Source organism: Ursus arctos, unplaced genomic scaffold, assembly GCF_023065955.2.
Source record: "Ursus arctos isolate Adak ecotype North America unplaced genomic scaffold, UrsArc2.0 scaffold_6, whole genome shotgun sequence".
In the NCBI taxonomy this organism is placed as follows: Eukaryota; Metazoa; Chordata; class Mammalia; order Carnivora; family Ursidae; genus Ursus; species Ursus arctos.
In genome coordinates this window covers 55,707,347-55,729,604 of record NW_026623078.1, presented here as the reverse complement: position 1 = coordinate 55,729,604, position 22,258 = coordinate 55,707,347, and the positions used below count along the sequence as shown (strand labels likewise).

The following is a 22,258-nucleotide window of genomic DNA, read 5'->3' as shown; positions in this document are numbered from 1 at the left end:
GCATATATTGTGTATATATGTGTATATACATGTGTGTGTATATATATATACACATATAAATTACTATACTTTGTTGTTACTCTTTTCTTGGTCCTCCACATGGACTACGATGAGACTCACTTGTGAGAGTCTCAAAAACCTAACAAAATGTATAAGAAAGAACTACTAATAGGATTTACTTCCACTGATTGATTCCGTCCCAACACGTCAACCATTACACACACACACACACACACACACACACACACACAGACTTCTCAATGTTCTCAAGATTGGGTAAGGGCATTTTAGAAAAGTAGTTTAAGAATACCGAATTGAGATAATCTATCAGGATCGCCCGTGACTTAAACATAACCTTTAGTGTGTTATTTTTTCTCTATCATTTTTGTTTTCTTTGTTATTATTTTTAATATGGTAAACATGTCCAATGGCTGTAGTATGTTTCCCCAATCCAAACGTGAATGATAAAGACAAGCTACTAATTTGAAATTTAAACACTTGAATAAGCCGGGAGGGGGATAAAGCAGAAACTGTAAGAGAACACAATGGAATGGAAATTGCTCAGCCTAACTGTGCAACAGGGCAAAGCACTCTGACAGATGCCATGCCACTGAATGAAGTAAAAGTAGGTCACGGGCCACCTTTGGGGTCCTGTCACTGCTAGTTGGGTACAACATTCCTCTTCCCCATACCTACTAGCTACTACTAAATGTTACAACATTATTCAACCTATTCGAAATATAACCTCTTGGAGACAGAAGAGACGGTGTTCTGAACTGAGGCCTTCACACATCTCGTACTAAATATGCTTTTTCTTCCCAGTAAGGTTTATGGATGTATCTCATTAACTTTTTGCCAAAAAAAAAGTAATGTGTTAAGTTTGTGAGACTATGCCAACCCTAAGCTAAATCTCACAAGCTTTGAGAAAAGAGGTTTTTATGGACATCGATGACTACAAGTTTTGTGTTCAATACAGGTTTTTGATTCATGATCAGTAAACTGAAATTTTAATGTTAAAAGAATCATCAGGGGCATCTGCATGGCGCAGTCAGTTCAGTGTCACACTCTGGGTTTCAGTTCAGGTCGTGATCTCGGGGTCATGAGATCAAGCCCTGCATCGGGCTCCGTGCTCAGTGCTGAGTCTGCTTAAGACTCTCCCTCTCTCTCCCTCTGCTCCTCCCCGCCACTTTCTCTTTCTCTCTCTCAAATAAATTAACTAATTTTTTAAAAAAAAGGAATAATCACACTTAGATTGAATACTTTCTTGAAAGGGTATATAAAAAGCATCCAATAAGTTTTTCTATCTGATGCCTAAGAGTTCCCAAGGGGATCTTGTATTACCTAAAATTGTCTGAAGTTTTCAAAAACATACTTTCTCAAAAAAGAGAACAAAGGGCCCTAGACTAATCCCCACAGCTCTTTGTTTAAAGCTGTATGGCACGCCTCTCCTGACAGCTCATTCTGTATTATACACAGAGTTGCACCTAGTTTCCTTAGGCAGCAAGCCGCAAGAGGATAGGAATCATGGCTCAAAACTGACTAACCTTTACCAGGTGTGTATGTGCCAAATCTATTAATAGGCATTTTCACCTACATGATCACATTTAGCCAGTTTAGCTTATTTTTCCTCCTGATTTTATAATAAAATGTCTCCTGGATATGTCTGTGCACATATTTTTAAAACGGCTTTGCTGATGTAAAGTCAACATACAAAAAGTGACACATATTTACTATGTAATTTGATGAGTTTGCACGTATGCATACACCTGTGGAAACCATCACCACAATCAAGATGACAGACCCATCAATCACCTCCAGAAGTTTTCTTATGTTGCATTCATTATTGGATCCCTCCATTTTGCAGCAAAATCCTTTCCACTGATAAAATGGGGTTATGAAAAGAGTCCCCAAACCTGGTCCAAACAACTGGATTTGTTAATTGCAGTCACCCTAAACAATGTCTCTAAAATGTGGTTAATTGTGCTTGGCTTATATAAAATAGGATAAGGCCGATAAATAATGTCAACAGTTAAATGTATACAAAATGCCTAACAAGCATTATGTGTTATGCCTATCATACAGGAGGACTCTCAAAAGTTTTCCTCCCTTCTCCAGAAGTAATATGTAAGACAGACATATATTTATCATAACTTCATATCACTGACTCCGAAGGATATACTGAAGGAAATAAGTGCTTTTGCATTCCCCCTCCTGTTAAGTTTAACTCCATATGCAACACCTAAAGCAAGCATGCCAAGAACTAGATCTATCCACTTATCTACTACAATATCTGTACCATGACAATAGTTAATGTCTGTTTTTCCTTTCTTGCTTTTTTTAAGCTCAAGAGAAATCATTCAAATATTTGCCAATTTGGGGTGTATTGCAATTAAACACTAAAAGCAGAAGAAATAGACTATTTAGAAATAGTCATAGGCATAATAAGGTAGATTTTTAAATAGAAATGAAAAAAGAGAATAGTACATTCTAGAAAATGATGCATCAAATCCCACTTGAGAGTTTGAAATAAGTCTACGTGCTTACATACACAGTTCATTCTGGAGTTATTAACAATGTTAAAACAGAACATTTGCATTTTAAATCTCTCTATTAAACCAATCTCCACAACAGGAACACACAAAAAGAATGAAATTTGGTCTGATTTTTATTTATTTATTTATTTATTTATTTATTTATTTATTTATTTTTTTGCACACCATTGAGTTTGGACAAGTTGGATAGCATTATTTCCTATTGAGCCAGTCTGCTCGGTAAAAGATAGGAAAAGATCACCTGCTAGCTAGCCTAGCACTTGGAGGAGCTTCCGTACCCTTCAGGAAGCATGAGCTTTCCTTGATAAAAGAAATAATGCTACTTTATATGGGAATTCAGTCATGGCACATCTGACTATGTCCTCTTTGAAATCATAGAACATTTTTGAAAAGAGGGACCCCCAAAAGCTGCAGATCTCAGCACAGAAGATAGAAACAAGAATAAAATTGAACTTTGGCAAAAAAAAAAAAAAAAAAAAAAAAGACACAGAGCGTTGAGATATTTGTAAAAGATACAGAAAAAGCTCCAGGTTGCTTGAAAGCATAATGTTTGGTAACCTATTTTTATCAATTAAGATAGAGGAAAACTTCTTTCTTAGAGATCCTCAGAAATTGTCAGCTGGCAGATTTGATGTCAAAGTGATTTTATCTCTAAAGCATAAAAAATGTCTTAAAATCTTCATACATATACCTTAGTTTCCTAAGCAATGGGATGCACACAATAACATAACCCTTTGCCTTTGCCATAAGAATAATACACACATACATTAGATTGCAATACGATAATATGATTTTCTTAGATTTGAGGGATCATAGTCACTGTTGGTCTTTGTTTAAATTAATTCTTATTCAATAATAAAAATGTCCGTGCATGTATAGCTGTAAAACAGCATATTTTATATCAGCATTAACTCTTTCTTCAAATAGATAGTTGAACCCGTAATAAAATCGTCAAATTCCTCCACTACATAACTTGTGCATAACCTGGCATAAAGGACAATGGCTTATGCACCTTTCTATTTGTGGTACTTAGAATTACACCACATATAAAAGGGGCAAAGGGAAACAGATCCAGAAACTGGAAACTCTGAAGCTTATACAATTGGAGGGGGGTCTCTCCATAAAAGAACACGAAATTGCAAATACAAAGTATGTATGAAAGCAAATATTTATTTAGAAAGAGAAATCTTGGTGAACTGCAAATGTTAAAAATATGACAATTATTTTTCCAGCTCAACTTCCCCTTACCATGATCCCAGTTATGCCTGAGACTGCTTTGAAGTGTGACAGAAGGAAAGTTAAAGAGAAATGATTTAGCAGTCTTAATCAATTATAGTTAAAATAGCTTAATTTTGAAATTTTTATAAAAACAGATCACCTGAACACACTGCTTGAGCACCTCCCAAAGCTATAAAAAGGGCCTCAGCTAGCCAGGGTCCTGACACCTTGAACTTGTCTAGATTCCGTAAGAGTTGACTGTTACTGATAATATAACGACGACAATGAGGACTTTCATGGATAGATACCAATGAAATGCTTTAGAATTGACCTGAGACTCAAAACACTCTAAGGCCCATCTAGAATATGAAATCACCCAAGAATCTACTCCTGTTTTGCCCCTTAACTCCTTAATCCCCATCACCCTCTACCTCCCAAATATCTATTACATAATAAATCTAGCAAGTGATTATCCAGGCTAACCTTTACGTGCTTTCTTCCAGAGACAAGCAGCTCTCTACCCTACAATGAAGGCCATTCCACTTTGAACAGTTCTAACTGCTCTACTGATGCTAAACCCACATCTGCCCTTGGTATGTAGAATGCAGACCCAGAACGCCCTTGGAAATGATTTCCTCTGAGCTACGAAGAAAGCTAGTTCCTTTTCTACATTAGTTCCTCAATTATCTGAACATAGCTCTCAAATGAAACCTATATTTTTCTTTTCCTATTAAATATCTCCAATTCCTTCAACTATTGCCCGGCTGTTAATATACTCCAGACATAGTTGAGTTTTAAGAAGGGCATGGACCTTGAATATAATACTCTAAACTTGACTGATCAGTACAAAGCACAGCAAGACTCCTTGGTAAATATGGAACACTGTAGAATCATTCCAGATTTCCAATTAAGACTCAGAGTTAACTGAAATACCTCTGAAGTTTTAATTTTGGTAGCATATACGGTTCCCTCTTCTTGTCCTATATTTTACAGTTGATTTTTTTTTTAATCCAAATTCAGGATGTTATTAAATGTCACCAACAGTTTTAGAACATCATTCCAGCCTGCATAGTTTTGAAAGTTGATGCTTCCATTAAGAGACATAGTGAAACCCATTTAAACAAAAATAATTCAAAATTTTCAGGCATGTATTAAGTCTGTCCCTCTACACCTTCAGCACTTGAGTCTGTCTCCAGAAAAATCGGTGATGTATTTTTATTGGTTAATGTACCAGACCCAGCAGTTTAGGCATGAGAGGCATTGGTAGAGATTCTAAGAAACCCAGAGATATATTACTCCACACTTACAGTTTTCATATCTAGAAAAAGAAATGATAGTTTATAACAATGAGTCTGAATGGGTTCTCTTTCAAATAGAATCAATTCAATCACAACTGATAAAGAGAAAGCAAGGTCTCTGGGGGCAGGGAGGGGAGTTGTTTAAGGGATTTTTGTTTCAAGTTTGAATTAAATAGAAGTACTTCTATTCCTCTGTAAGGAGTTTTTGAGACTTTTCTCTGTGGCTCTCTTATTCATCTTATTTTAAGTAGACAGGCTAGTCCAGATGAAAATATCATTGCTCCATTATTAGTAAGTATCTAAATGTCTCAAACATTTCTCTTGAATTCAGCTTTGTGTCTTTTTCTTTTTTCAAGTTAACCATCTGTACTCAGCTTGTGCTTCCTTCTAGACACAAATTCTTCCAGAATTCTCTTGGAGTAACTGTGCTTCCTAGTTCTTAGGTAATTTCTAAGAGAATGTGACAACACCTGCTCCCACCTCTTAACCCCTTTAGGCTGAATCTGAATGAATGATTCAACACAGATCATCAACCTGACTTTCTCAAAGGAGATTTTGACATTATAATAAATGTATGTGGCAGAAAGGTTAACTTATCACTTAAATATGAAACAGATTTCTTTATAATCTGCATATTCATGAAAACAGACAATAAAGTATCATTAAGTGTGGAGATGTCTTCAAAGAGTACTGTCAACTCATCTATTCTTACCCGAGAAGACATTTATTTGAAATCTTCAGAAGCATAAAGCTCTTTATGAATCCATAGTTTGGGTGTTTTTCCCCATGTTCTTCTTGAGCAGAGGAGTACACTTACTGACACTGGCCAACGGCTGAGCCATTTCATTCAGCCATCTCCAGTTGAACAACCGGTAAAGAAATTCTTCCCCCAAATGCCTAATGAATCTTTTGCCTGGAGAAAAAAAGTGTAATGCTTCAAAATGTTCCCAATGCCACATGGTCACAAGGAGCTCTACAGGGCTTTGTGGTCACACACGTCCATTTACATTAAGCAGTGATGCATGTTATGCAAAACAGAATTAAATTGGAATTAAGGTGAATTAACATGACTTCAAACTTCACAGCTGGTATTCCAACAGTAGTGATAATGGTCAATAACAAATTTCTAAGGATTATCACTTAATCTAATCAGTCGCAAATATCCATTCAGAGAAAAAAATAGATATATACATACATATATAAAATGAGGACATATCAATTGTGTGAATGTTACATTTGTTCATACAATATATTATAATAGAAACTACTTCCCATAATATTGACAGAATAATGTAATTATTAATGTGACTAGTTATTCCCCATTTGTTGAAATTATTCATGTAAATACCATGTAAACAAACAACATGTCTGAAAAATCCGAAGGCATTGTCCTGAGCTTCCTGAACCGGCTGTCTCTCCTGGAATAAAAGCCTCATGACGGTGTGTTCTATGCCTGCCTTAGCAACTATATTATCTCTAGAACCTAACTCCATTTCTGACACATTTCTCCTCAAAACTTTGTTCAATAAAATCTAATGGTCCCCAACATGTTTTTCTGGCCTCCACACTTCATAAAGGTAACATCTTTCAATTAGGCTGTTGGGGTCTGAGGTGGATCACAGTCTCTGGGAGACATCTGTCGCCTCACCCTTGAGAGTTTTCCCAACAATTTACAAGGAAAGATTAATTTTCTTGCTCTTCATCAACTGCACCAAGTTTAAGAAATTTTGACTAACATCATTTAAGGATCCCAACAGTCACTCTTGGCCACATTACCCTATTTGGTTTTCCTCATACACTTATCCCAATCTGACATGACCTTGTACATTGACTGAATTACTGTTTTTATTGCCTGTTGTCCACCTTTAGAACATAAACTCAAAGACAGCAGAGAACTTACCTTCCTAGGGCACGACTGACCTCCACACATAAAGCAGTGCCAACGAGACTCAGAGAGATCACAATACATATTTGTTAATAGAATAAACAAAACTGTAGCAAAGAAGTGATGTAGAACCTCTTAATTAGCAGTCTCCATCATTCGTAAGACACAACAGTAAGTTTTGCAAAAAGAGAAACTACAACCTTAAATGGGTTTATGGATTTTAAAGCAAGTTATATTCCGACTTGAGGAATATCAAAATATGAATTCTCAAATCAAGAAATATATTTTGGTTTTGTCTTCTTAAAATTACTCAAAGATTTATATAGTTGTCAGAGCTTCTCATCAACATGAATTAGAAAAATGTCATCCTAGTATGTGATAAATCCCATGACTCACAGGAAATAAAACATATTAGATGCTCTGGGCAGGTTTCTGAGTGATGACCTTCCAATTTCTCTTAAGCATTTAAAACACTGAAATTAACTACTAGCCTCGAAGGTTTTTAGACTAGGAAAGACCAGGGTAGTCACATTACCCCATTTCACAGATGAGAATGAATTAAGACCCAGTGGTTCAGGGGCTTAGGCTAGAGAAGTCTCTCACTGCCACAGCTTCTTCATCTTTCTCAATGACTCTTTCTACTTTCCTAAGAAAAAACACTTTGTACAAAGCATGGTACATAAGAGGAGCTCAATGTATGTCAGTTTCCTTTATTCCTAGATTTACATTTGCTGGGAATAAATAAACAAAAAACTAAATGTTCAAATCTTGTAATAGATATTAAGTTAATCCTGTGGTTCTTTAAGATCTCCTTTATAACATCTGTTATTAGACCGTAAAAAGTTGTGCTGGGGAAAACCTAGATATTTCAAATAAGAATTCACACTGAAATACTATTATTGTTTTTAAAAAATAAAGAAAGGGTGGGGAGGAGTGGGAGAGAGACAGACAGACAGACAGACAGACAGACAGAAATGGAAAGAGAAAATGACCTAGAATGTGAATGAGAGAGACGTCAACCATTCAGGAACTCAGCAGGTCCGTCAAGCTCTAGGTTTCATTTTAGCCCACATTGCAGAGTTCACCTCTGATCGAACTACTAGCACGATTTTGGGGCGTCTGTTTGCAGACGCAGTAGACTTATCAATCTGAACAGACACACAATCCGGGTCCAATGTCACTTCTCCTCATTATGTTAATAGTTAATACATGCAAATGAAAACACTCTAGCAATTTGATTTCTTTGAAGATAGTTTGCATATTGTCTTAGCCATAATGACTGTACACTTCTCTCAGCCTCCATTTATGCAAGGGTAGTTTAGTTCATTTTTATCAGCTCAAGTTCATTTTGGCTGCTCCTGGAATGTATGTGCATGTTTCTTTTTTACCTTTTGCCTAATTACCATTCAGGTACCATAAGCAGATTTTTCATGCTATTGGTGTTTTTCTTAATTAAGAAACAAATGAATTCTCCCTAGCAAAAAAGATGGAACAACAGAATAAGACGCCAGGGGCTGATGTTCTGTTTCTTAATTGAAGCAGTTCCATTGTTCGGTGTCGGTAGTGAGGGGGCAGAAATGTCATAAGTGTAGAATGTTAATAGTACAAAAATAACATAAAACTACTTTTAAAAATAAAGAAGGGATACAAAAAAAAATGCTGTAAGAGCCTTGAAAACATAGATTTCTATCCACATATTAATTCTGACAGTAACAGAGTAGCTTAATTTACAAATCCCTCACACTCAGAAAGCCTGAGGTTCTAACCTCAGTCCTGAGAGATATGCCTGCCCCTCTCTGCTTGTCTAGTTAACTGTACCCTACTTATTTGCTCTTCATCAATTAAGGAGACACCCAGGGGAACAGTTTCTTTAATTTGTGAATAAACTATTTCTCTTTTAATTTGCATTCTTCTTTTTCTACCCACAGTAAATTTCAACATCCTACTGACATTCAGTAAGTGTTACTACAACCACAAAATAAGATGCCCGCAAATTCATACACACTCCTCTTCCATTTTTCTTTCATTCATGGCTTTATCCCTTTCTCAGATTACTAAAATCCCACCTTATTATTATTATTTAACTTAAATATTTTTAAAACATGAAAATCCATTATTGCCCTTTCCAATAAGCTAAGAAAGATAAAATAAGAAGATTAAATAAGAAACATAAAGTAATATATTTTACCAATAGGGAAAGGACATTATACAAAAAATGACCCTGAGTATCAATCTCTAAATTACTGAGTTTCTGCTGATAATAGATAACATTACACTTGCCATTATTCGGGTGTCTGAGTTATGTATGGGCTATATCTAAGAACCAAACAGAGTAAAGAAATTTTAAGATATATAAATAATATATATGTGAATGAAATATTTCCTTCTGTAGTTGCTTCCTAAGTGGACAAAAGAGATCACAACCTACTTGCTTTGTCATAAATATCACTATGAATAGGCAAGATGACCCTTCATGTATTAAAACCCAATATTTTATAATAATGTGGACTATCATGAAAAAAATACCTTTAGGTTGCTCTGATGGCATAATTCATGGCTTTTGGAAAGTAAATAAATAATTTTAATTTGAGATGATTTTTAAAACATCTATCAAAGTACAGAACATATTTCATGAAGTCATCCCATGAATGTCAGTAGGACAATTTGAAGAGAGTTTATAGAAAAGAAGATCGATAAGAAGAAAATGTATAACACACAAAATTACATGCATACACACAAGAAAAGTCATGTGTACAACCATTATAAAAATCATAATCCATATTTTTGTGAAAGCCCTAATAAATTTCAAAGAGCTTTCCTAACCCAGCATCTGAAATCCTATGAAACTATCAAGGGAGTTCTTAATGTGATTGCTTTTCATTTTACTAACTTTAAGCAAAACTGTGAACCATAACCAAAAACAGACTGACATGTCTGTTTTCTTTATACTGTGATATATTAGAAGAGGTTCTGCTTTCATCTATTTCGTAGAGTCACTCACATAATAATACAATGTGCCATGATACTCAGTTATTGAGTTGGTTTTGATCAGAAAAACTATGAAATAAGACCTAGAGACAAATCTTTTCTTTCCTCACTTTCTTGAACTTCTGTAATATTAGGATGGCTGGGAAAAGGGAGAAAAGCAAGGAATTTGGAGCTTCAAGATTTACAGATTCTATATATAGGGAAGTATAGACCAGCATGAGTATAATTTTTCTTAAGACTATTTCCAGAAACCCATGAAATTTTATTATTTCTTCAAATTCTTCAAGTAGAGTCTACAAATGTCCATTATCAACCTTAATCCAGTGGCAAAATGTTTAGACAACATATTTTCCTACCCTCACAGCGGCCTGAAGCTGTTGTTTTTTCCCCACCCCCGCCCACCACCCCTAGTCTCTGACTTGCTAGCATGGTGTCCCTGCCAAATTCTTGGCATTGGAAGAGAGAGGGAAGAGGCCATACCATAATGTGTTGATAATGAGGAGATAGAAATAGCAAACCAGCTGGATTGTCCTAATAAAGTATGTCTGGGATTTAGAGACACAACAAGTATGTGTTCAGGTCATCCAAATGTATTTTAACCAACTGGTTTCTTCAATGACCTTTTCAGATACTCTACTCCGGATCTTTCTAAATGAAATTTTGTGTATTAACTCCAGAACTGTCTGGAGGGCGAAAAAAGAAAACCCTACCACTCATGTTTTCTAGTAATATTATGAAACCAAGGCACTGCATGTTATTTAATAGCAGAAAATTAGACAAAATGGTCTATAAGATTTCATAAATTTTAAAAACATTTACTGGTTTATAGCTATGTATGTGTGATAAATAGATTACACTTTCATCTATCAATATATTTTATATGGCATTTCCCAGTGAAGCTTGAAATATTTTCTTCCTTGGGAAGAAAACTTAAAAAACTATTTCAGGGCTGTCAGAGCAAAAAGTTTCAATTCTTTAGGATATTCAACAAGATCTCTCTTTTTACTCAAGTAGGAACACTATATACAAAAAGAAAATACTACATTTAAATAGTCATCTATTAAAGTATGCAAGCCAAAGACCTTTAAATTTATATTTTAGATGCCTGGGGATACACACTCCTATACACGAACAACTTATTTTCATGGATTTGACCTCAAAAATGCCAATAATAAAGAAAAATGTTTTATTAGTGTATGCCAGGTACCGTTCTAAACTCTTTGCATGTATTGATACAACGTTTAACATTAAACCACCGTACCAGTTGCTTTAGTAACCTCTTTTCAACAAATGGAGGAAACTGAGTCACAGATTAAGTAACTTGCTCAAGGACACGCAACAAGGAAGTAGCAGAGCTGTCACTGGAAGCCTGATATAAGACTCCAAAGTTCTGAATCAATATACCATACCCCTCCCTCTCTAATGAGTTGTATACATCAATCCCCTTCTAAAGAGGAAGGTTAATAGAGGCTCCATTCAAGTACTACCCCACAGCAGCCATTGCATTGTCTTGAAGTTAATAGATAAGTTTACCTACACTATCATTTTCAAGTAGATTAGCTTGGAAAGTTATTTCTTAGAATAGTCAGTCCCATGGGCTAACACATTTCCACAGGGTGGCTGTGGAGAGGTGACATACCATTTGATCAGAATATAATGCATGTAGTTTTCCACCTGATTCTGAAAATGGATCTTAATAACATAAATAATTATAATGACTTCTCACTTTAGAAATCAGTCATTCTAGAAATGTTGTATGATCTTCCGGGCAGAGGTAGTTTTAACCAGATCATCTTCAATAACTTCTACTGGGCCTTGCTCTGAGACTTATTTTTAGTACCAACCACTAACTTTATCATCACGAAAACCACTTGTGGCTTTTCAACACTTGATGGGTGGGACATCAGCAGGCCACAGGAAAGCAGGGGGCTGGATCCACTTTGGGTCTGTTTTCCTCTGATACTTCTCTAGATCTTTAGGAACAGAATTCTTGATGACAAGAAGCCTCAAGAAGCCAAATCAAAAAAAAAAAAATTTTTTTTTTCCAAACAAATTCTCTTACTTACACAAAAGTCATTGCATAAGGCCACTGATTAGATGAATTTATCTCCATTTGACCATGCATCCTGGTAGCACCACTGCCCAAACTAAGAACATAAAATATAAAAATACAATAAAATCTTCAGGCCCGCCCTAGCTTTTTTTCCAGAATCCATAAGTATAAAATGAATGAAACCGACCTTTTGGTCATGTGTGCTAACAAAGCTGAAAATAGTAGAAGACTCTAACGGGTAAAAACAAACTTAGCAAGATGTATTAACTTTTCTCGGCTTTCAGTCCCTTCAAATAAGAGAAACAAATATTTCTTTTGTGTTCAGATTATCATTTCTTTCAACTGCGTTTATTACTTGTATCCTAACTTTATGCCCACTTCTTTAAAATTATTTGACAAAAATTCAACTTCGCTTATTTCCTTTTCCATTCTATAATAAATACCAGGGGGAAATTATGGTGGCATTTATGAAGTAAGACGTTCGTGGGGTTTTTTTCAAGCATCCTTAAATCCCACTGGAACTCGAAGCTTTAGCCTGTACCCTGTACTGGGTCAGCTCCTGCTCTTGCTGCTGCTGCTTCCTGCAAGAACACATGGGATGGTTTGCAAGATTTTCAAGGACCCAAAAGCATTAATAAGGTGCAAAAAGGAAGCAATATATGTGGTCCAGAACCAAAATATATCTGCATAATAATCAGGGAAAAAATAATAGGCACTTTAATATCATTCCAAAGTCTGAAACACTGGATATGGGTTAAAGATGAAAAGTTCCAGGCAGACAGGACAAAATTTCCGAACTCAGAAAAACAATGTCATGGGGATAAACTTCTTTTTGTAAAACAGAGCCTATAATAGAACATCAAATTTTAAAGAATAGATCTTTTATCTAAAACCAAAGTATCATACACTATTAATCTGAGGTTAATAACATAGCCATGACCTATGCTGAGAATAGAGAAATACTATACTTTAAAAGGCAATGTATTTAAAATCTTTTTCTCTGTGCTATTTCCTTCTCTAAAGTAAAACAGAGCTTAATCTTCACTGGAGTGCTCACTTTAGGTACATTCTCATATTAAGCTTAATAAGAATTATAGAAAAATTTATCATTATACTTATTCCCCCTCACAGTAATGTCTGAATTAGACAGATATTAAAACATTTTATCAAATATTTTTATCCATTCCCTATCCTTTCTTCCCAACCTCCAACAGTATTTCTACCCTCCCAATTACACAACTGAAGCGAAGATGAGCAATTTAACACTTAATTTTAGTGGCAATATATACTTGACTATTTTCTACCCCTCACCCTCTTGAAGAAGGATTTATTAGTAGCAGTCCTGGTAGTGGCTTTCAATACCAGTGAAAATAACATATCCACCTTCCAACGGATGCCTTTTACTTTTGTGTTAATTTTCATTAATGGCCTTAATTTATAATTGGTTAAAATTGTAACTGATTAAAAAGGCACACAGTGGAAAGGGAATCTATGCCCTACTCCAAACTCCCAGTCAAAATTCCCAAAGACAAGCATCATTAGTAATTTCTTGTACATTTTTTCAGATGTTTTTGTGACAAAATACAAATGTATATGTCTCTAACTACTCATCCTTTCATTTTTAACAAGTAAGGAGATACCATACTGATATTTTAAATTTTTTATTTATTTATTACTTTATAAATCTTTGAGATGCTTCCATATCAGTATGGACACATTTGGCCCCATCCTTTATAACATATAAACTACAACGAGGGTTATACTATAATTTTATTTAACCCATTCCCTATTAGTAAACATTTAAGTAATTTCTAATTTTTTGCTGTTACAAACCACGCTGTAACCAGCATACATATGAGTTTCCCTGGGATATGTGGAATCACTGGGTCCAAGAGTATATGTGCAACTGTAATTGCTATAAAGTGCCACATTGTGTTTCAAAGAGATTGCAACAATTGGCAATCCAAGTAAAAATTATTCTCCCCATTTGCTATTGAACATAAATTTATCTTTCTCGATATTCAGTTATAAAACTAGGTTAATGCATATGAATGAATGGAAAGCTACTACCAAAGACAATCTCATGAGTTAAGCACAAACAAATTCAATCAAAAACATATTGTTCTGTTCATTTATTTTTGCATGTGTTGTCTCACCTCAATAAAATATTCATACTAAACTACTGAAAGCACTGAGTGATGGTTTTCGCCCTCCACTGCAATGTTGTTGTTAAATCCACATCTAAAAGTGAGATGGTAGCACAGAAGGACTAAAGTTGAATGTGAGATAACAATAATTGTTAAATTTAACAAAATGAAAGGTGACTAAAACCCACTGTCAGCTCAAGGGCTTCTTGTCCTCCCCTATTACCAAATGGCAATTAGGTAAGGCCAGGTAATTATCAAACACATTCAAAATACACTAATCAGGCTCTATTTTTCAAAATCTGTAGTGACCACCAATTACCTAAGGGCCAAATTCAAGTTCTTTAACATGGCACACAAAACCCTTTAAAAATCTGGTTCCGAGTTAGCTTTGAAGCTGCATTCTCTGTCACTCTTTTCCATGTAGACACATCTTTGGTCACAACTCTTCACTGGACCTTGAAAATATCATCTTCTTTAACGCCTTTCTGCTCTTGGCCAAGCTGTTGATTTCTGCCAAGATGCAATTCCCTCTTGTCATGACTGGATCTCCTACTCATCCTTCCAGCCCCAGATTACGTAAGACCTCATTCTGGAGGCTTATCTAAACCCACCTGGACATCTTGGTGCCACAACACCTCATACCTCCAACTACTGTGAGTATATCACAGTGTACAGTAACTATGACTTTCTCCTTCATCAGTTAGTGGACTACCAGAGGGGAGAGACTATAGTTTGTTCGCTTTTGTATTTTCCCCTCTCCATGGCTCGACACAGTACAATAATTGATACTTACTATATGTTTGTTTAATGACTGCTAAATGAAAAACAGGAGTTAATTTAAGGCATGCAGGTAACTCTTTTTTCTTGGGTAGACAACTGCAAAACCAACTGTGTTAGAAATATACCATGGGAAATGATGTAGATTTTAAAAAATTGTTCATTTCTTCACTCATTCATTCAGCCAATATTCTTTGAGTGTTTGCTATGTGCCAGGTACTCTTCTAGCAACTGGAGGTACATAAGTAAACACAACTGGATCCCACAGCCATTGAGCTTAGAATCTAGTGATAAATTATCTAATGAGCAGGTAAACATACCAACAAATAAATAAGATAATTTCAGATAACTATCAGTATCATGAAAATAAAATAGGGGAATGGGCTAGAGAGCAAACTGGGGCATGTAGGGGCCAGAAAACTCTACGTAAGGAGTTAAGGCAGGCCTTCCTGAAGAGTTGACACATGAAGTGAAAAGTGATAAGAAGGAGCCCGCAATATAAAAATCTAGGGAAATAACACTGCAAGGAGAAAAGCAGCTTGGCATGTTCAAGGAGGAGAAGGAAGACCAGTACAAATGGAATGTGGTGAATGCAGGCGGTTTACGGGACCCAGCCAAGACAGGGACTGGGAAGGGAATCCGCACATGATAATGGTATATCTGGTGATCAGATGAGACAGGAAGGTAAGGAACAGATCAGGGAAGATGTGGGAGGTCATAATAAAAAGTTCAGGAATTAATTGCAAAGGACATCCACTGGAGGAGGATTTAGAGCAGCAAGTGATAGATTTGATTTTATATTTTTGAAAAAAATCATTTGACAAAAATGAAACAACTCCTATTTATATGGTTACATTTTAAAATGTAACAAGTGATCATTTGACACACATACAGAAATTCTTTAGACTGGTCTCAATGTTTTGATGAGCCCATCAAAAGTGAAGCCCTTTGACTATTTCATGAAAACCCCTTCCCAGAAAAATTCTTTAATACCCTAATTTTGCATAAAATGTCTGGATATTCACAAATTCCTCAAAGCCTATGGATCCTAGGCTTGAAAGCCTTGAATCAATATGTAATAATTAATTTTTCTTTCTCAGGGTACAAAGAACCATGTGCAGCTAACATCTATCTCACCTCTTGTAATCCCTAAGAGATTACTTCTCAATATAAAGAACACTGGTACTAACCAGTTTCGAGAAAGCAAATCCCCAAGGATTTTTCTCAGTAACATCCTCTACCTAAAACCTTATTGCTCTTCTTTCTTGGAAACAAAAACTTCCAAACCAAGAGTGAAAAAACATCGAAGTGAATGTCAGACTAATCAGTGTAGCCACTCCATCTTCAAATTCCTACTCTTCCTTAAATGAGATTCCTGGAGCTATAGGATTAATCAAGAAATTGCAGTCCAGCTGACCAAATAGCTGATTGTTACTTTCCATTTATAAGGACTGATGATATTAATTATTTTTATGACCCGACATTTTTTTTTCATTTGTCAACTCCAATTTTCCTCAATGTATAATTAGATATTTTTCAAATGCAGCTTATTCCTAGGCAAAAGGAAGTGTGCAATTCAAAGCCACATGGAATGGCAGAAAGAAACAAAAATACTGAAGGAATAAAGGTGTTGAGAAGGAAGTTTTAGGTAAACTATGATACTGCATGTGTGGGTGTGTGTGTAGAAAAGCAAGTTAATAAACTTTAGCTGCTCATGGATGCCCAGGGGGGAAAAACCCTACATAATATCAAAGCAATTTGCCTTGGACAACTGTTATGCCACCTTAAATCGAAAGATTACTTAACTGAATGATTCAAAAAATGTATCAGAGACTTACACAGCAATTATACAAGAAAAATCCACTTGTGTTCTCTCTTCCCGGATGTAACAAGTGTTGACCATTATCACTACCACCAGTCAACAGTACTGCTGGACTCCTAGCAGTGAGGTGGCCATCAGAACAGAATCACTACAGGTGTGCTGCTTCTGCCTGAAACATCTTTTCTACAAAAGTCTTTGTAAGTGGACCTATAATGATTCTTCAGTGTCCCTAGGTCAGATAGACAGACAGACAGATAGAGATTCATCCCACATGACTATATGTAGAAAAGAACAAGTCATTTTCTTACAGCACCTTTCTTGGAAGTATTACCAATCACCGCTGACATGGCCATCAGCCCCCCTTCCCCGGTCACTTACTGTGAGTACCACTTCAGGTTTGGGCGCAAGTGCTTCATACAGTCTTCCACTTATACTATCAGCAATACAGCACCTTGCAGAATTCATCTTGCTGATATTAAGCCTACAGTATTAGCTGAGACCCAACTGTCCTTTGGAGATCTGTCCCTTAAAATTCAGAGAAAACTGATACATCCTAAAGGATTTCTGGGGAGTATCAAACTGTCTTAAATCTAAATTCAAATCCAAGCTGTCCAAATTCCAATACTATAACAGCTGTACTAATTTGCATGGCCAACACTGGAAAATGTTTTACTCTAAACCTACTCTAATTTCCATCCTTCTTTTCTTTTTCCTTCCTTCCTTCCTTCCTTCCTTCTCGTTCCTCCCTCCCTTCCCACCCTTCCTTCCCTTCCTTCCCTTTCTCCCCTTCCTTCTTTCATCTAAGAATATTTATCCTAATTATTAATTATGCTCTAAATCAAAAGTGATCTATAATTTTGTTCTGTGCTAGCATATAAACTAGTTAGCATATATTTTAAGGCGATTTTTATATGCATCAAGAATTTGAGGTTGTCCATGATTAAAATACACAAACACATCCTAATAATCCCGTCACCAGCAAGATTAGAATTCAGCAAATTATAACACAATCAGGCACTTACCATGGACCTGTATAAAATATAAAGTTCTCCCAATGTGCCAGCCAAGGTTTCCCAAATTCTGACATGTCTAAACTGTGTCCTAGAATCTTTTCTCACCTAAGCTTCTCATAATCTATAATACCAAAACACTTGGAACTGATAACTCTAGATTAATTTACATTGTAATTTTCCCCTCAGGAAACCTATGTTCCTCCATAAACATTATTTTTAAAATATTAAGCGTGGCCAGTCTATATATTATGATTATTTTTATAACAGTTTACTCTATAAGATTATAACATGAAATATGCAAAAAGCATTATATATTGCAAACTAGCATATAAAATATGACATAATTATTAAATAAACATATGCTCTTGCTCTTTATGACATAAATAATATAAGAACATTAAATTAAATAAAACAGGAAGGTAATCACACATTTCTGTTTGTAGACTGAATCTTCATGCTTTTAAGTGACTATCAAATGTTAGGGCCTGGACCTAAAAAAGAAAGAATGAAATATTAATAATGTCCCACCTTGTGGGAGCTCAGCATTACTTGACACTACACAGAAACCGACCTTTTTGTCCTTCAGGCTTGCCTACCAGGCACCATCTTCTATCGCAAAAGCCAAATCATCTGATCCCAAACTAACTGTCAACTGCCTGAGATGGTGGGGAAGCCAGACATCAATCAATCAGGTTTTATCAGACGCGCTCTTCGTTTCTCTGTTGTGCTCATCTTATCATCTGACCCAGTTGTAGCCCTGACTTCAGAAGCTTAAGCAACTTGATGACAAAATATGCGCCTGTTTGTCCAAGATGCACACTGTTAAGAAGTGGGGTGATATTTTTAGCAGCTACCTAATATATTTGCAAATGAACTCTTGCATATTTCGGATTTACACACGCCCCATCTTGGTCAGTCTCCCCTGGACACGGAGTCTGTTCGTGGCTGTGGGAGGCCCAATATTTCCAAAATATGCAAGAGTCCTTAGGTACAAGTCACACGTCATTGGGAAATGCGGTCATTTTGATGACAACGGAGGCAGAAAGGCCATCAAAAGGAGGATTTCAGGATGTCACTTCAGGAAGAGAAAGAAGACCTAATTGATAAATGTGCACAATACAAATTCAGACAGTTTTGTTCCAAATGAAAATAACTCAGAAAATTAAAAGCCTTTTTATCTATTTGTACTGACCAGAGTCTCAGAGGAAAAAAAAAAAATGTTTAAACCTTCAGTGCTGTTGCCAAATTCATGTGAGCTGGCCCACTGCTCTAAGAACATGCTACAGAATATATTCCTATACACAAAGTAGTTAGGGAAGGAAACGATTGTGACATAAATTACGAATCTGAAATTTTAAAATTCTAAGTAAATATCTGTTACATAATTTTTGCACAAAACTGAGAACAGCAAATTATATAGATATTGTGCAGATATAAGTAATCTATGCTAGCATAAGTATCTTTCTATTTGCTTAACTCTGTCTTCTTTATTCTTCAAGCAGCAATTACATTTTCAGATTTTCCCTAAAATCAAAACAATTCCCATAATAAATATAAGATTTTCATTAACAGGCAATGTGATTGATACACTACCCATCTCTCAAAAACTTCGCTTAACTATATTTTAAAAGGCTTTTAAAAGCAGCATAAAAGTTATCCACAGAATTTATCCACATAAATACATACCTTAATCATATAAACATGGGCTATAAAAACCACAAAGTATTACAGTGATTTATTTTGACATGGATGAGAATACACACCATGAAAATAATTTGTACATGAGAAACACATCATTCCCCAAGATTCTCACTGAATTCACAGAGGTTTATTTAAAAAAAAATAAAATGCCTTCGAACTTCTCAGCACACAGTAAGCAAGAAGGCTTACCAGTATATGGCATTTTACATTTTGGAGGAACTAGATATGGTAACTAAACAAGCTTCTACTTGTGATATGAAAAAAATTTTCCTTTTACATAGCTATTGTAGGAAATAAAAAAATATATTTAAAAAATTTCTTGAATACTGAATATGCTAAAATACAAAATATGACAAATTTTTATCATTGAATTATGAATAATCTGATCTTGTAATTGAATTTTCTGAAAAGCTTTAAAACTACTCTTCCAAAATGAGGCAATGTAAATGTAGGAAGAGCAAGAGGGAAATGGACAACATTGAGTGTATTTAATTATTATTTACTATTATTATTTATTGTTTTCATTATTTTAAAAACTACTTAATAGTATATGGTATTTAGCTACCTTTTGCATAAACTTAGAGGAATCTGGCCCTCAGTTGGACTTGAAGACTTGTCAATTCACTATTTTTAATCTTCTAATCCCAGTTTATTACAGGCTCACAACAATTTCAGAATATACCAGAGTAAAGCAAATTCAAGTCTTTCTTAAAGGGTACACCACCATCACTCTATATTGTAAAGGAACGTATAACAAGAAAATTAAAAGTTCTAGGTTAATAGTCAGTGAAGGACAAATATTTGCCTATAGCTCTAAATTTGGTAATTAATTCCTCAATTGACTAAACAGTTTGCAAATCTGGTACTCAGTAAGAGAATTTTAGAGATTATGCCTGAAAAATCGTGTGTCAAGTAACACACTTATAAGAAATTTTTCATAGGCAATATTATTTAGATGTCAACTGGTTGAAAATTCTCTTTTATTGTCTCAATAAGAGATGCTTGCCAAAGTTTTCTAAATGTAGATTACAATAACTTACATCTTCAGAAGAATTTATCTTTCTAAGAAGGAAATCAACTGAAAAATAACATTAAATATATCTTCAATTATATGTTCATTTAAAGATAATTTTTATATATATTTTAAAATTTAAACAAAAATTTTTAAATGGCGTTTTAATAGCCTACAAAAAAACTAGGTGCTCTAACTTTCAGGTAGGCTATTCAAATTACATATATTTGTGATAGCCTATATACAAACTATTATATCATACGTATCTTTGTGGTAGTTGTTTATAATAAATCTGACATTACCATAAACCAAATCAGGTACCAGAAATCATCAGACTAACACCATTCAACTTCTAGCAATTCAAAGGGGAGCATTTTCACTAATAAATAAAACGAGGCAGTCAATGGCATATGCCCAGATGAAATGTTCTATTTAATATTAAATATTATAGTAGTGCTTCTAATGAACCTACTCCTTGTTTTACATCTGTGGGGGTATTACCACCAATATTAACTGATAATTAGCATTGCCTTGCAGACTACATAAAGAGTTGAATTCTGGCTCTTCTATAGACCATGCCTGGAATGAATAAGCAATTATTTGGCACCAGGCACTCCACATTCATTTTTAAAGCCTCCAAAATCATGAGAGACATATACGGTTTCTGGATACACAAACACACGTTTATTCAGTGCCTAAAAGTTTATTTAGTGCTTACTCTAGAGTATTTCAGGCACTCTTTCTAAATCTAGCTTTGTTCTTTATCATAATTTTTAAGAAAAATGAGATGAATTTCCAAGGACATGATTTAGGGGAAAAAATGCTCATTTTCAGTGATCACTGTATCTTCATAATATCAACAAAATAGCATGTATTTTCTTTGCAAACATTCTTCAAAGACATCTATCCGTTCAGCTTACTGCTTTAGGGTTTCCCTTATTAACAATGAATATTTAATATTAAAATATTCCCAGATGAATTTCTTTCTTGGACCTGAAAATCCGTAGCAAAACTCCTGGTTTCAGACAGGGGACTGACTGGTTATTTCACAAGGCAAAACTGATCCTCAAAAGTACTTTTTTAAAGTAGTGGATATTATAGTAATGAACCAGGAAAGAAGGGATGGAAGAGAAAAAAATAACAGGCTCTTGTTTTAACATCTGAAGTCTTGACCAAAACCAACTGACCTAGTAATTATCATATATTCATTTTTAGAAGTATTTGTCAAAGCACAAATTACGAAGGCTTTAAATAATCCTGACTAGACAATTCTTCTCTACCTTTTTGTCGTCTCAAATAGACAGTCTGACAGTAATGGTATGACACCCTCTCAGACAAGCCTCTCGGCATTAATATTTAAATCTTACCTATCCCTTGTGATTGGAATTCAGCCTCTATTCGCAAACAAAAACTAAATCAATGTTCTTAGAGTTCAAACTAGATCCCTAAACAGTTTGCCACTCTCTATGCACAGATAAGATAAACTTTCTTTGACCCAAGAGATGAAGTTGCCATGACGATCAGAGAGTCCACTTTCTATATTGATATTTTGCTGATGTAACAACAAATAGAACCAGATCCTAGTGCCGATAATGGTGATTAATTAATACTAATATTGATCCCTACAAGCAAGAGACAAGGCTATTAACTTGAAGCCTGAAAAGTCAATTGTTACCTGTGGCAGAGATACTGGGAGCTGATTTGGAAGCATAATAAACAAATGTGCTATCTTTATGCTAATACCTTTAAAGAGATAGTTCTTTCCAGAATGCCAAATATTGCCATGTCTGAG

At 35.1% G+C, this 22,258-nt stretch overlaps 1 protein-coding gene and 1 pseudogene across 2 annotated transcripts in view; both read right to left on the bottom strand.

The window, feature by feature from the left end:
* The window catches only part of ZFPM2 (zinc finger protein, FOG family member 2), a 443,324-nt gene that overhangs the window by 414,161 nt on the left and 6,905 nt on the right, over window positions 1-22,258 (bottom strand). The gene's annotated exons all lie outside the window — the stretch shown is intronic.
* The window catches only part of LOC125281066 (ATP synthase F(0) complex subunit C2, mitochondrial-like), a 52,032-nt pseudogene that overhangs the window by 23,438 nt on the left and 6,336 nt on the right, over window positions 1-22,258 (bottom strand).